Here is a 13,940-nt window from a genome sequence, read left to right as displayed (position 1 = left end):
CATCACCGGGAGTGGTCCCGATTATTGTCACTTCGGGGTTGCCGGCTCATAACACATAGTAGGTGACTATAGACTTGCAAGATAGGATCAAGAACTCACATATATTCATGAAAACATAATAGGTTCAGATCTGAAATCATGGCACTCGGGCCCTAGTGACAAGCATTAAGCATAGCAAAGTCATAGCAACATCAATCTCAGAACATAACGGATACTAGGGATCAAACCCTAACAAAACTAACTCGATTACATGATAAATCTCATCCAACCCATCACCGTCCAGCAAGCCTACGATGGAATTACTCACGCACGGCGGTGAGCATCATGAAATTGGTGATGGAGGATGGTTGATGATGACGACGGCGACGAATCCTCCTCTCCCACTACACCACAACAAGGATGTAAGGACAGAAAAACTGCCGGGACAACTCACTTACAAGGGCAGTCAACCTGCCGGGAATGATTTTCTCCCAGCAGATAGAACTGCCACGAGAACGGCTGCCGGGGATTGTAATTCCCGGCAGATGGGGATGTGCCGGCAGTTTCTATGCCACCATGTTCAGAATTCTCCTGGCAGTTCCTATTCTCCCGACAGATGTTTTCTACCAGCAATCAACAGTTTCCCCGGCAGATGATGTGCCGGTGGTGCCATGTATCCCAATTAATATGGCTATTATACTCTAGTATTGCATCCATTTCACATTTACATACACACTGATGATTCAGAAGATGGTGCATCCATTCAAATAAAACAAGAGGATTCTACAGATGCACTTCACATATATATTAAAAAGTCTGGTCATCAAACATTTTACAATGTATGCAATTAATTGATTACACATGAAGATTTCCTCATAATTTAGCATCTGCAATTTCTAGACATTCGAGCAATACAAAATGTAACAAACACAAAGAGTAAAGCTTGTAAGGTCTTCTGTGTGAGCTCAACGCATATGGTTACAGCAAGTTGTCTTAACCAGTCTTGCAGAAACATTTTCAACCTGGACAGGAAGTGACCAAATGACAAGTACACACATTAGAAAACATAATCTCCATTACATTTATTACGATAGTCAAAGAATGTACAGTGTTCACCACCCCTATTTATTATAAGAAAAACACCTACATAATCAAGAGAATTTCTCAATGAATTTCCCTTTAAGGCATCAAATGAATATTTGATTTAATAAGAAACAAACAAATGACAACAGTTTCAAGACTGGGCACATGAATTAAGCACATCTAGTTGCCCTTCCTGGAAAGCATGACAACAGTTTCAGGTCTGGAAAGATAATTAAACCCACATGGCATGGTGTGATTACCACCGATATTAAGTTTACTTTCCTAAAAGTGAAGAATCATCGAATTGTGTCTGTACATAAGACAAAATAGGAACAACATGTTTACATCATAGGTATCATAGGATCTTATCTTTTTGTATAAGCACACAAAGGCAAGTAGTACATCAAAGAAAACTCAAACTTCATTCCAGCATTGACTAACACTAGTATCGAAACTAAAATGTTTAGAGTTAGGTTTAACTCAAAAGAACATACAGAACCTTTTCACAAGCATATATAATGATATTCAGGTGTGAGCTTCTGAGAGGAAACACAAGGATATTTTCAAATAATGCTACTTTATATAGAGAGAAAAGAGACATGTAGGATATAAAAGAATTGTGCAAAATACCTCTTTTACCAATCTAGTCACAGATTAGTACCGTGATTCCTGAAGAACAGCAACCAACATGCAAATTAGATTGCAAGTAAAGACCAACCTGTAACCACTACGATGAAAGATATAGAAAATTAAACAAGAAATTCCAAAGTTTACTAGATACAACTCTACTACACATTAAATGTTTATTTTTCAAATAATGTTAAGATCTGTACGGAAGTGTAGTATCTTGAACCTTCAATCTTACAACAAGAGCTCATAAAAGAAGACCTTGATTAAGTAGCAGCACAAACCAGAATGAGTAGTATATCTACACATATGTTTTGACTAGTACGGAATGAGCAAATATCTCAATTCCCTTCCATGCACATGACTTTGAGTTGTAGTGAACTTGGTTCATAAAGTTTTTTCTAGAAATAAATATAATATACATGAGATTGGATCAGATCATATCAAGAAATAACTATTCCAAAGCAAGTAGCCATATATACGACCAGAGCACCTATTTGTACTAGCATAATTTTCAACTTTCAGTATGTATCTACAACAAGTTTCCTGCCATGTACAAAATACTAAACAGTGTATTGCTAGATCAACCACTTTTTACACATGAAAAGAAATACTGGACTAAGCAGCACCTATGCTCTTCATAAATGGTTCTATGGCAGGCAGACCAACCACTATGTTTCATGTACTGCCCAATAACAAAAGAAAAAGCTTCAGAATACACAGTAATGCAAAAGCTCAGTTCTAGTACATGTAGAAGTTTCCAGTAATTGTATGCATAAAAAGGCAAAGCACATTCAGGACATGCATATACATGCCAAGAAAAATTTTAGTGTGTATATTTATGACAGTTTCATTTGCATGAAGCATATAAGAAATGAAATGCTAAATAGTTTCAATGTTCTTAAATAGCAGCAAGCATGTATCCAACAGCAAAATACTTAATCCAAGACTTAACTACCAAGAGTATTACCTCCTCAGTTTTGCTTGCGGTCGTGTACTCATGTTGCTGGTTCTACGATGAACTTAGGATTCACTCCAAGCTTCATACATAGAAGCAAACACTTATAAGAAATCAACCATAATAGTAATTGGTAAATATATAATCATAAGAACATAAGCTTATGTGGCTTGTAAGGCCATGCGATAATTGAAGTGAAATATATTCATCGCACATACTTGTATGGCGTAGTTGACACTTCTTGGTGGAGAGGAAAAAGAAGATGCACGCTGCTCACAGAACAAACAATCCAAAAAGTTTATTTCAGTGAAAGCACCAAGTGAAAATTAGAGAACTTTTTGTAAGGATTACATATAGAACAAAAGAGCATGGTACTCCGCTAGACTCATGACCCATTTTTCCATTTTTTCTACTTAGGAGGATAGCTCCCAATTTCCATTACTGAAAACTAATAGAACACAACCACATGTCTCAGGTTAGTCCCCCTTTAGGGGTACCCTCAAAACATCAGAAACTACGCCACACACTCTAACACTACTACCAAACTTGGATGCAAAAAATAAACAACGAGCATCCAAAATGTTCTAATTATCATCAAGAAAATGACAGTCTTATTGTAGAGCAAAATTATTGCACCTGTAGATTCCAAAAAAAAGTAACTAAACTACAGGAGAAAGGTAGAACAGCGTGACTATAATTTTGCACGTTATATATTCTATCATCCAAGCTAAAATGACACATTTTGACATAGACCTAACTACTGGAGAAAATTAGAACAGACGAAAGTACAAAAAAATCATGGAACTGGCTGAATCCAGCGCTGCTTTTTTTTATTAATTTAAGAAATAAAAATCTAGGAATACCAGTTGTTGCAGACCCATAAGCAAAAGATAAACCACACCACTGAGTGCTCCCCAAGACTCCAACAAGTAAAGGTACAGATAGACTCCCAAGAGATACAAGTAAACATCAGCTCCTCATGTATTCACTTCAAGCATGAATGAACCAATTTGGTGCAGGACTAGTTCGTAGAGGAGGCTCGTGGAGGAGGAGGTGCTGCTGGCTGGGGAGCTCCTGCAGGAGGCGGCGCTGCTTGACGAAGTGAGCAAGTCGACGATGGCCGGGGTGCTAGGCCGCGGTGCTACCCAGAGAGAAAGCACCGGGAGGCAGCGCTGCGGGTGCGGCGGAGGGTGTTTGGGAGCGGCGACGTTGGTTGGCCGGGGAAGGAAGTCGGCGCTCGGTGCGGCGGAGGTCGAGGAGGAAGCGACAAAGGTTGCTCGCCGGCGGATAAGGAGGTTGCTATGCGGCGGCTGAGGAGGGTGCTAGGGTGCGACGGTGGTGGGGATGAAGCCAACGCTCCGATGGGTGGTTGGCGGCGGCGGCGGTGGAGATCGTGGTGATGTTCGATTTGGGGAACAATTTGGAAAAGGGCTGAGACGAGTTTTTTTAGGGGTACGAGTTTTTTTTCTTTTGTGAGACATAGGGGCTGAGACGGGTAGTAGAAGGAATTTTGGAATGATCGGCCCGCGAATATTTTCCATCTAGCGCGCGCTCGGGCTCTCTCTCGCGCGTTTAGGCCCAAAAGATTTCACTTTCTGGCTTGCACCACATCCAGGCAGTTGGTGGGCCGTAACTCAGTTCTCCCGACAGAAAACGTGTCGCCAACCATCCACGGCAGTTCGTGTGCCCCGGTAACTTATCTTCTCCCGGCAGTTTATCTGCCCATATTTACTTGTGCTGGCAGTAAGGTAATTCCTGGCAGATTATTTGCCCTTAATAAGATAGTTCTCCCGGCAGTTAACTGCCCTTAATTAAGTGTTGTGGTGTAGTGTCCGGAGCCCCGAACGGACTCCAGATCAGCCCTCCCGAGAGGTTTTAGGGCTTGGCGGCGGCTCCGTATCGTAAAACGCGATGATTTCTTCTCCCTGATTTTTTTCTCTCCGAAAGCAAATATATAGAGTTGGAGTCGGCGTCGGAGGGCATCCAGGGGGTCCACGAGGTAGAGGGGCACGCCCTAGAGGGGGGAGGGGCGTCCCCCACCCTCGTGGACAGGGTGTGGGCCCCCTGGTCTTCATCTTTGGCGAGGATTTTTTATTATTTTTTTTAAGATGTTCCGTGGAGTTTCAGGTCATTCCGAAAATATTTGTTTTCTGCACATAAAACAACACCACGGCAATTCTGCTGAAAACAGCGTCACTCCGGGTTAGTTCCATTCAAATCATACAAGTTAGAGTCCAAAATAAGGGCAAAAGTGTTTGGAAAAGTAGATACGACGGAGACGTATCAACTGCCCCAAGCTTAAACCCTAGCTTGTCCTCAAGCAATTCAGTTGACAAACTGAAAGAAAGAAAAAAAACGTTTACAAACTCTGTTTGCTCTTGTTGTTGTAACTATGTCAAGCCAGTATTCAAGTTTTCAGCAGAGATCATAACTAACCACATTTGCAATAATTGTCAGGTCTCATAATTATTCATATCAATAGCATAATCAACTAGCAAGCCATAATAATAAATCTCGGATGACAACACTTTCTCAAAACAATCATAATATGATATAACAAGATGGTATCTCACTAGCCCTTTCTGAGACCGTAAAACATAAATGCAGAGCACCTTTAAAGATCAAGGACTGACTAGACATTGTAATTCATGGTAAAAGATATCCAATCATAGTCACACCCAATATAAATTAATAGTGATGAATGCAAATGACAATTGTGCTCTCCTGCTAGTGCTTTCTAATAAGAGGGTGATGACTCAACATAAAAGTAAATGGATAGGCCCTTCGCAGAGGGAAGCAAGGATTTGTAGAGGTCCTAGAGCTCGGTTTTGAAATAGAGGTAAATTGTATTTTGAGCGATATACTTTCATTGTCAATGTAACAACTAAGAGATGGCGATATCTTCCATGCTAAGCACATTATAGGCGGTTCCCAAACAGAATGGTAAAGTTTATACTCCCCCTCCACCAACAAGCATCAATCCATGACTTACTCGAAACAATAAGTGTCTCCAACATACATCAGGTCCCAGGGGAGTTTTGTTTGCAATTAATTTTGATTTAGTTTGCATAAATCATGGGACTGGGCATCCCGGTGACCAGCCATTTTCTCATGAGTGAGGAGCGGAGTCCACTCCTCTTGAGAATAACCCGCCTAACACGGAAGATAATGCCATCCTTGGTTGATACATGAGCTATTCAAGCATACAAAACAGAATGTTTATTTGAAGGTTTAGAGTTTGGCACATACAAATTTACTTGGAACGGCAGGTAGATACCGCATATAGGAAGGTATAGTGGACTCATCTAGAATGACTTTGGGGTTTAAGGGATTGGATCCACAAGCAGTATTCCCGCTTAGTACAGGTGAAGGATAGCAAAAGACTGGGAATCGACCAACTAGAGAGCGACAACAGCCATGTACAAGCATTAAAATTAATAAACATTGGTTGCAAGCATGAGTAGGATATAATCCACCATGAACATAAATATCGTGAAGGCTATGTTGATTTGTTTCAACTACATGTGTGAACATGTGCCAAGTCAAGTCACTTAAATCAATCAAAGGAGGGTACCACCCCATCATACCACATCATAATCATATCAATAGCATGTTGGCACAAAAGGTAAACCATTATAACTCATAGCTAATCAGGCATGGCACAAGCAACTACGATCTCTAATTGCCATTGCAAACATGTTTATTCATAATAAGCTGAATCAAGAACGAGGGGCTCATCATATTTACAAAAACAAAAGAGGTCGAGTTCATACCAGCGTTTCTCATCTCAGTCAGTCCATCATATATTATCATAATTGCCTTTCACTTGCACGACCGAACGGTGTGAATAATAATAAGAGTGTACGTGCATTGGACTAAGTTGGAATCTACGAGCATTCAATAAACAGGAGAAGACAAGGCAATATGGGCTCTTGGTTAAATCAACAATAATGCATATAAGAGCCACTTCAACAATTTAATTATGGTCTTCTCCTACTGACCCCCAAAGAAAAGAAAAGAAATAAAACTATTTACACGGGAAAGCTGCCAACAAGCAAAAGAAGAACGGGAAATATTTTCGGTTTTCTTTTTAATTATTACTACTACAGCAGAAAAACAAACTACTACTAATTTTTTTGGTTTTTCTTAAGGTTTAACAAACACACAAGAAGAAAGCAGGAAAAAGAAAACAAACTAGCATGGATATTACAGTGAAAGAGTATGAGCACCGACATCTAGTAATGAGTGTGTGTGAGCATAAATGTAATGTCGGTGAGAAATACGTACTCCCCCAAGCTTAGGCTTTTGGCCTAAGTTGGTCTATTGCCAGGGATATCCTGGCGGATACCCATAGGTGTAGCTGGGGTTGTACTGCGACGAAGAATAGTTGGGATCATACTGATATGCAGCGATTATCGCCTGCTGAGTTGCAGCGTGGAGTCGAGCTGCCTCCGCTCTCCTCTCGTACTCTTCTGCCTCCTCTGTGGTAATAACATATCTTCTTTTTGTCTGTGAATCAAAGAAGGCAGGAGCAGGGAGAGTAATACGGAAAACATGTCGTTTATCAAAAATTAAACGATATAAGAGAGGTGATTTAGGCCTCTTGACAAACTGGTGCGAAGCCATAGAGTTATAATCTAAACATGCAGGAGGAAACTCCGTATCACCCTCACGAATGTCTATCTCAAGAAAATGAGCTAAGCGGGTTGCATAAATTCCTCCAAAGAAATCTTCATTATGTCTATATGATAAATTCCTCCGTATCACCCAGGATTGCTAAGCGGGCTACAATGGCTTCCATATGATAAGATTGGTCTCCTAACACAACACTCCTAAGAATGCTAAGATCAGGGACACACATGTGACATGCTTCATCCTTAGCATTTATGCATCTACCGATGAAGAGAGCAAAATAATGTATACCAGGAAAGTGAATGCTCCCTATGGTAGCCTGCATTATATCTCTAGATTCCCCCACAGTTATACTAGTAAGAAAGTTTCTAAATTCAGATTTAGGGGAATCCCTAACACTACCCCATGATGGAAGTTTGCAAGCAGAAGTGAAATCCTCTAAGTCCATGGTATAAGATTTGTCATAGAGATCAAACATGACTGAAGGAGAATTACGCGAAGATGAATACTCAAACCTCCTCACAAATGAATTTGTGAGATCATGATACTGGGGGCATTTGTTAGCCTCAAAATCCTCAAGATCGGGATTGCGCAAATATGCTTTGAATTCTTCTTTAATTCCCACACGGTCCATAAAATTTTCCGACGGCCATTCGCAAGGCCGTACTGGAGCGTCTCTTGGTGGATCCTCATCAGCATCGCGCATAGCAATCCTGGGTCCTTGCTTCTTAGAAGAACCACCTTGGAACATCTTCCTAAGCATATTGTTTTTCTCTAAAAAATTCTGAAATTTTTAGTAACTTCAAACAAAAGTGAACCAACTTCAATAAAACTGATAGCAACTACTCCTACAAGTGCCTAGAGCCTATATCAAGCATTAGAACTACTTGGAACCATATAAATTTGACATGAAAGCTCAAGAACATGGTCACCTATGCAGCACAAATTTGCAAAGAATAAGGCACTAGAACAAAAACTAATTGGACTAATGGAGGAGCCACATACCAAGGAACAATCTCCCCAAGCAGTTTTGCTATAACATGCCAAAATTCTAAATTTTGGAATGTTATAATAAATAGATAGATTTGATTGATTGTTTGATTGATTGTGTGAAATTGAGTGAAATTTGAAACTTTTTGAAAGATAAATGAGAGGGAATAAAAGGACTTTTCCAAACTTTCATATTTGCTTTCTGATCTCCATGAATTCAAATTCTTTTCAAATACAAAACCCTTGAGCGAAGATGATATGAATTCTTCCATTTAAATTAAATGAAAGGGCATTTGAAAATAATTGAATTTCATTTGGAAATATTTCAATTCATAAACTTCATGCAACTCAATGATTTTCATGAGAGAAGATAAATGACTTCTTCAAATTATATGAAATATTAGTTGGGAGTTTCAAAGAATTAAATTCAAAGTTCTTTTGAATTTATTTTCAATTTGGAGTTATTTGAGTTTTATTCAAATTATTTTTCTCCAAAAATAAAATATATGGAAATTAGGGTAACATGATTCCCTACATTAGAAAATTGGAGAAAAAATTAATTTGAAATCATTTTGGTATTTTTTAAAATGATTTTTTGTTGGATTTTAATAGACCAGTAGCACTCTTTGAATTATTAGAATTTGTGTGTATTTTATTTAATGCTAGAAAAATGTTCACGTCGTAGAAAATCTTTTTCTAAATTTTTTGATATATTATATGCCTATATAATATTTTATTTATTTCGTTTTAATAATTTTATTTGTCTCGGAAATGTTTTTTTTAAACTCCTTTTCTCCCATCGACTGGGCCGGCCCAGCTCCCAGGCCAGGCCACGGCCCACAGCCCAGCCGCGCCCGAAGCCGCTCCGCTTTGCTCGCCCGCTCGCGCCTGCGATCGGCCGCCGCCTCACTCAGCCACCGACAGGTGGGACCCACCTGTCGGGTTCGTCCCCAACCTCTCGCCGGAGTCCCGCACGCGCACGCTCCGCCGGCTGACGCCGTGCTCAACCCAGACGCCCCCTCGCCTTGCCCCTCGCCCAAGGCGACCCCCCCCTATATAAACCCTCGACCCCGGCCCCGTTTTCGCATCGAACCACAGCCGCCCTCGCCTCCCCTCGACCCCTGCCACCATTGCCCCGCACTCCACCGCCGCCTACGCCCAACGCCGCCACCACCACCACCACCGGAGTCCCCTCGTCGCGCTGCGCCTCCCCATGGATTCGCCCGAGCCGGAGAGCCACCGGAGCCACCGCCCCGCTCGAAGCCGACGCCGCTGCCGCCGTCTTCTCCGGCGACGTCGAGCCCAACAGCCGCGGTAACGCCCCGTCTCTCCTCGTCCGTCCGATCGTAGATCTAGGGCTAGGATTAGATCGTCTATTTTTTTTCTTCGAATCATTTTTCTTTAATTGACGAACGTTCGTTCGGTAAACTTCTAAAGCGAACGGTTACAGCCAGTAAGATTCTGCCACGTAGCCAGGGACCCGGTTGCAATTAGTTTTTCTTATCGAATAGTCCCTATTCTTCAAACGGTCATAATTTTTACACTGTTTGTCCAAATCCAACGAAACCAACGCTCACGTCTTCATTACGATCTCCTCTATCCATTAATCCAACTCAAATATGTTTTTGAAAAGTTTAAAATTTGAATTAGATCATATTTGAATTCAAACTTTGTTTAATCATAACTTGAGTTTCGTAGCTCCGTTTGAGTTGATTCTTTTTGCAAATCGAAGCTCTTGACCCGAACTTTCTGATAAGGCCAAATTCACACAATTTTGGTACTGTTAGAAATTGTTTTATGTAGCAAGAGTTATTTGCTTGGTTTGATGTTTTCTGAATCGTCTTCTTCGATCTTTCTGGTCTTTTGAGTGATTGCTTATGTGTGGTTACTATTGCTTGATTACGATAGATTGACCGAAGTGTGACGAGTAGAACTATCAAGAGTTTTGAGTGTGAATCATCTTCATCAACATTGCAGGCAAGTTCACACTTTGATCATACCTCTTTCATACCCAGTTTTTATTGCATTAGATCAAACCTCAAACATTGCATGATTAGGATCTAATTAAATTGTGGGTATTGGGAAGTAGTTGATGAGGTAGGAACCTATTGCCCTGCATTCAAACCTTGGGAGTTACTATTACGTTATGCTTATAAGTGCCATGCTATGCTCGTAGACGTGGATTGGGTTTTGAGAGTATCCATGACAGATGTGAGATTGTTAATTAATGGTTTACTTAAGGTGGCAACTTAAACACACATCTGGGTGGATTGAGGCACCTGGTTATTCCAGGATTTGCCTGTCTAGGCACCTGGGTAGACCAGGATTGCCTGTTTTTTATGGACCGCCACCCAGGCTCAAAGGGATCACGAGACTATTGATACTAGAAACTTCCGTATGCAGTCACAAGCTATTATGGGCTCTAGCTTAGTTGACTAAGTCGTGCAAACTCTTACAATGGTAGACTAGAAGATGTAGGGGGTGTAGGTGGTACGGTCTACCCGATCGTAAGGTGCTAGCGCTTCTGAAAGACTATGTCTCGGTCATCCGTCTTCTCAAACACCATGTAGTGTGAGAAACCAAACGAAGGCGATCGAGTCTTGTGGGGAAAAGTGCGCAAACCTCTGCAGAGTGTATAAACTAATCATGGTTAGCCGTGTCCCCGGTTATGGACATCTTGAGTATCTAGTACTTGGATTATCATGTGAATCTCATCATGTTACTTTAAGTGAATATTGTTGGGTTTAATGATGTTACTTAATTGGGATTGAGAATGCTGTCAACCATTCTCAATGTTTAACAACCACCATGATAGTTAAATAAATTTATTCCTTTGCAGTAGGGAAAAATTGGCTTTTCGCAAAAAGCTTATAAGAATAGAGCTTTTCCACCAGCCAAATATGCATGTACTGATAGCCTTTATTCATCATTCTCTATGGTGTGAATTTGCCAGTACATTCAATGTACTGACCCTCTATGGCTGCAACGTCTCATGTTGCAGGAGTATCTTACGACGAGGTAGTGATACGTTAGGGTTACGATTTTCTACACTCAACTTTGCCGTTGGTGTTGATGGGAATCCACAACCTTGTTACTTCTGCTATTTGGATTGAGGTAATAGTATTTACATTACTTATACATGTGATTTATCTTTGTTATAAATCCTCGAGTATTGTGTGTGTCAGCATACCGATCCAGGGATGACACTTAAGCACAGAGACTTGATCCATTCGGGTCGGGTCGCTACAAGATGGTATCAGAGCACATGTTGACTGTAGGACGTGACCCTAGAAACTGGCAAGCCCATAGCAAAGATTTTTTCTCTACAACTTTCCCTTTCAAAAAGATCTTTTACCTCTCTTCTCTTCTGAGCTTATTCAAAAATCCCCTTTAGTGAGACCATATCCCTTTTCCCTTTGGATCACTCGAAGATTCGACGGATAAGACCACTCCAATAAGTACAAGATATTGGACAACTAAGACCACTTCGAAATGAAGAGGATTTTACTGTGCATCTGAATAATGGAAACTACAACGGTTGAAGACTCCTAAGACTAGGAGAATTTGAAGGCTCTAAAGAATTCCCAGATTTGTATGAACTAGGAAGGCTACCCTTATGGAACTTGACAGATTATGGAAGTTGTCAATACCCGAGATCAAGGTGCATCGGAGAAAACCCAGAGCATGTAGAGTTAAGAACTCAAGCATTTGTCGAGAAAACCCTAAGGCAGGAGATATCAACTATGGAATGATAGCTCATGGGAATGACAAGAGCAGAAACACTGTTATTTGTGATGTCATCGCCCGCTGATGTTGTTGTCACCGTGCTGAGTTAAGGATGCATTTCTTCAGAATGGATTTGATGGAAGAAGGCTGATGGAGCACCTATTAGAAAGATGAAGTTTTAACCTTAGCTGGTGTATCACCAGGATCTAGAGTAGTACATCAAGAAGTTTAAGATGGACCTTCAGGAAGCCGTATTTTGACAAGGAGCATTTCATGGAGAACTGGAGGAGCAAAACCTCAAGAAAACGGAGATTCGTCAGGAACTAGACCATGGTTCATGCCAAGGATGTTGAAACCTAGAAGTTGGAAATACAACTCCGCGAATATTAAAGGATGTCACGAGAAATTTCACGCCAACAGAGATGATCTGGCAAAAGAACTTGAGAAGGACAAGCATGATCGGAAGAAGCCCATCAGAGATATGAACAAAACTGGAAGAGTTTGGCGACGTGGAAGATTTATTGACCTTTAGAAGACCAAACCCCTGTTATACACTTACGTTAGATGTGACGAATTGTGAGCTGTCATTTGTTTGATGTTTTTCCGATAGCCACAAATAAAATCTGTCTTTTCAAAACTTTTGTTTGTATTGTGTGTATCCCTCTCTATCTCTCTTATCTCTCCCCAAACCCATGGACCCAATAGAGGATGAATGGAGATGGGCTTGTATTTTCTAGACCGATGAGTAAATTGGAGACAGACCGATGGATTCAGAACATGGAGGATCACATGGAGAATAACCCTGTAGTCGGAAAGGATATGACCCAGCATGCTTTTCAGTGCTTTGAAAGAGGTGCTGCTACTTGGTGGAGGATGTACCAAACCATGAATGGATGGCAAGGAGTAACCACTTGGAAAGAATTTAAGTTGACTCTACAAAGATCTCATCTTGTGTCCCAGAAGTTGAAACCTCATGGAAAGTTTAGAAGAACCCGTGATGAAGGAAGATGTGGAGGACACACCTAAAGAGGACCCGAGTAAACCCTGCACTAAGTCTTGCTATTCATGTGGAGAAGAAGGACACATCTCCCAAATTTTTTTGAATGGGGATCTAGTAGAATTCCCGATAGAGGAAGTAGAATATGACCCAGAAGAAATAGAAGCCATGATTGGCATGGAAAGGTCCAGGAAGAGAAGTAGATTGGATTCCAGGAAGGACCTGAGTCATATCACCTGTTACAGGTGCAAGGAGTCAGGGCACTACCTCAACAAATGCCCCAAAAGGAAACCTCAATACTTGTCAGAAGTAATATGTTTTAGTTGTAATGGAGCAGGGCACTTTGCCAGAGAATGCCCTAAGGAGAAGGAAACTTGTGCTAGATAGTTGAGTTTGCAACAAAAGAAATGGAGTAGTAGAAGTGAGAACATTTCCTTTTATATTGAGGTGTTTAGTTGAGACATGTAATGGAAAAGCGAGAGATTGTAATCACTTGAGAATGAATAAAGTTAGCATCGTTGGTGCTGATATGGATTTTATGAGTTGTTACTCTATGAAGAAGAATTTTGGCCATTCTGAGGATAGGAGAAATATGGTCTATGGAAGATTTGTGCATTTTAAGGGTGGTAGTACCCTGTAAGAACCGTTGACCCCTGGAAAAGATAAGGATACTCCACTGAGTGGATTTCGGACAAAATGAATACGAGTTTTGTCTCGATATGTGTGATACCCCAAGAGTATGTGGGATGAAGTTGGAGACCGTCAGTTGTTTGGACCAAATGTGATCAAAGGAGTTAGAAGAGAATGTTAAGTTGATTCGAGATAGACTGAAGGTAGCTCAGTCCAGGCAGAAGAGTTATAAAGACTAAAAAACGCAAGGAGGTAGTCTATGAAATTGGAGACAGAGCATGTCTTCGTGTGCCCCCTCTGTGAGGAGTTAAACAATTT

The 13,940-nt window shown here is 40.9% G+C and overlaps 1 long non-coding RNA gene across 2 annotated transcripts; it reads right to left on the bottom strand.

The window, feature by feature from the left end:
- Window positions 1–769: 769 nt before the first annotated feature.
- On the bottom strand, window positions 770–4,107 carry LOC125536897 (uncharacterized). Of its 2 annotated transcripts, none has more exons than XR_007295304.2 (4): window positions 2,866–4,107; window positions 2,660–2,729; window positions 1,693–1,789; window positions 770–1,001 (listed from the first exon to the last, which is right to left on the bottom strand). It is a non-coding gene; the product is annotated as an uncharacterized LOC125536897 (long non-coding RNA). The 2 variants fall into 2 exon arrangements; XR_007295302.2 differs by having other exon boundaries at window positions 1,693–1,731.
- Between the last annotated feature and the right edge of the window lie 9,833 nt (window positions 4,108–13,940).

The sequence above is a fragment of the Triticum urartu genome, chromosome 2A, assembly GCF_056163025.1.
Source record: "Triticum urartu cultivar PI428250 chromosome 2A, HENAU_Tu73, whole genome shotgun sequence".
Lineage (NCBI taxonomy): Eukaryota > Viridiplantae > Streptophyta > Magnoliopsida > Poales > Poaceae > Triticum > Triticum urartu.
The sequence above is the reverse complement of the archived record's forward strand: the minus strand, read 5'-3'. Positions and strand labels throughout refer to the sequence as shown.